Source organism: Spermophilus citellus (assembly GCF_964194105.1).
Source record: "Spermophilus citellus genome assembly, contig: SCAFFOLD_384, whole genome shotgun sequence".
Lineage (NCBI taxonomy): Eukaryota > Metazoa > Chordata > Mammalia > Rodentia > Sciuridae > Spermophilus > Spermophilus citellus.
The window spans coordinates 183,434-186,328 of NW_027672874.1; positions in this window are offsets into that span (position 1 = coordinate 183,434).

Sequence of the window (2,895 nt, forward strand, 5' to 3'; positions counted from 1 at the left end):
GCATCTGGGATGTTGGTTGCTATGGGAACCTTAAACTGAGGTAGAGTGCGGTTTGGGTGGTGGGGTGGTGCTTTGTGTGCAGTTTCGTGGAATAATTCACTTAAAATCAACCAGTGCAAATGAAATTTCTTAGTGCTGCAGAACTCAGCACCAAAAATGATTATTTTCCAACAGTAAAAATAGGGTCTTAACCCTCTCAAACAACTTGAGGCCCTGCTGGGTTTGTAAGGGTTTTCCTGGGGCTGCTGTAATAAATAACCCCAAACACAGAGACTTAAGTGTAATCCAGGAACCACCACCCCTCCCCCAGGCCTGGAGGGCAGAGGCCGAGACCAGAGTCCCAGGCTGAGCTCCCCCCGCCATGGGCTCCAGGGAGGCTCCTCCTGCCTCTCTAGCTCCTGGGACTCCAGGTGGCCCCTGGCAGAACAATATAGTGGCCCCTCAAAAGCTTAAGATTGAATCACAATATGACCCAGCAATGCCACAACTGGGTTCAGACCCAAAGGATTTGAAAGCAGTGATTCCAAAAGATACTGGCATATCCTGTGTTCACAGATACCCTGATCCCCAGTAGGACTGGAGACTAGGGCAAAAAAGCATGTCTTAGTGGGGTGTGGGGGAGCCAGGGCTGACATGGGGGCCAAGGAGAAGGTCTTAATGGGGGTCTTTGGAGGCCAGAGGATCTTAGGGAGTGTGGGGTATTTTCTTATTTTGGCTAAACTGGGTAGAGGATTACACACAGGCTTGTAAAATTGTACTCTGTTCTGAGTCCTTTATTCTCAGTGTTAGCAATTCACTAGAATTTTACCCCAAATCCATCAGCCTGAATCTTATGTATCCATTTATGAACGAGCCATTCCTCCACCCACCCATCTGTCCATGTTTTCATCCAGGCATCATTCATTTGTCTATCTGCCCATACACCTATGGTGGATGGATAGATGGATGGGTGGGTGGAAAGATGGATGGATAGATGGGTGGATGGTGGGTGGGTGGATGGATAGATGGGTAGATGGATAGATGATTGCCTGGATGGATGGATGGATGGATGGATGGATAGATGGGTGGATAGGTGGACAGGTGCGTGGGTGGGTGGGTGGGTGGATAGATAGATGGATGGATGGATGGATGGATAGATGAGTGGTTGGATGGGCAAATTGGTAGATGGGGGGATGGATGGATGGATGGATGGATGGATGGGCAGGCAGATGGGTGGGTGGATGGGCAAATGGGTGGATGGATGGATGGATGGATGGTTTGTGGGTGGGTAGGTGGATGGATAGATGGATAGATGGTTGCCTGGATGGATGGATGGATGGGTGGGTGGATAGATGAATGGATAGATGGGTGGTTGGTGGGTGGGAAGGTGGATGGATAGATGGATAGATGGTTGTCTGGATGGATGGATGGATGGGTGGCTTGGTGTTTAGATGGATGGATGAGTGGTTGGATGGGTGGGCAGATGGGTGATTGGATGGGCAAATTGGTAGATGTGTGGATGGGTGAATGGATGGATGGATGAATGGATGGATGGATGGTTGAATGGTGGATGAATGGGTAGGTGGGTGAGTGGATGGATGGATGGATGGATGGATGGGTGGATGCATGGTTGGCTAGATTTGTGCATGGGTGGCTGGCTGGATGGCTGGCTGGAAGTACTGACAAGGTTCTTTAGACTTGGTCCTACTGGTACACTGGCCCAGATCACTCTCTGTGATGGACCCATCCTGTGCACTGTAGGATGTTGACCAACGTTTCTGGTCTCCACCTGCTGCTCACCAATAGCACCACATCCCAAAGTGGGACACTTCCAGTGTCTCTGCACTTTTCTAATTGTCCTCAGGGGAGCAAAACTGTTCTTATGGGGGGCCACTGAGTGGTCAGCTTTAGGAGCATGAAGAACCAGGCCTGAGCTTTTATAGCTCAGCTCCCACCAGATGCAGCCTCCTCCAAGGGAGAAGGGAAGAGACTAGCACGTGTCATCTGACAGTCCATGGGGAATTCCTTGAGCTCTAGGGGCTGGGTCACTGCCTTTGGGATTCATATCTATAGTGAGATTCTCAATCTGTTTTTGCACATCTGACTGCAAAAGCTCTTAGGTGAAGTGTTTCATCTTCTCTTTGAATTTTGCACCTGAGAAACCTGGTAGGAAACTCAGGGTGCACCATTCGTAGATGCTGATGGGTTATTTAAAGCACACAAGCCCCCTGGGTTGCATACCCCCCCAAAAAAAATAAGAAAAAGCCAAACACTTTGCCTTTGTGTGTGACATCAGTCATCTCTTCCTTCAAATGCAATTTTGTTGGGGTCCATCTTCCTCTAAGTAGCCCTGTGATGTAACCACAGAGTTATTGTGACAAGGGGTCCCCCATAACCCACCCTAAGAAGAGAATGTCACCACGCAGATGTGGATTTTGTATGCTGAACCCACCCAAGGTCCTGGCTGAGCCCAGACTGCCTGGGCTCAGAACCCATGTCATTCCCCTGCTGGAAAAAAGCTTCTCTTTCAGCCTGTGTTTATAATCACTGTTCAAAATCTGCCATTAATGACCCCCAGAAAGTAAAATGGGCAAGGTGTCTGTGTGCCAGCCCCCCAGGCCAAAGCCAAAATTCAAAATCTGGGGTGCCCTTTGTTGCTTTGGCATCAGCTGAGGTGGGGGGAGGGCTGTAGGAGAAACCACCCAGGGTGAGCCTCATCTGTCCTTTGCAAACTCAGAGAAATGGGCGCACTAAGACAGGTGCCACGCAGCCCCGGGAATTCCCATGCAGGCCTCGTCTGAAGCCCAGAGCATTCCCAAACATTTCCCAAGTGACATTCATCTGATTTTCTCAGGACCCACAACAACGACCGGCTGGCGAAGGAGGGTGTGAGACTCACCCAGCACCTGGCAACCC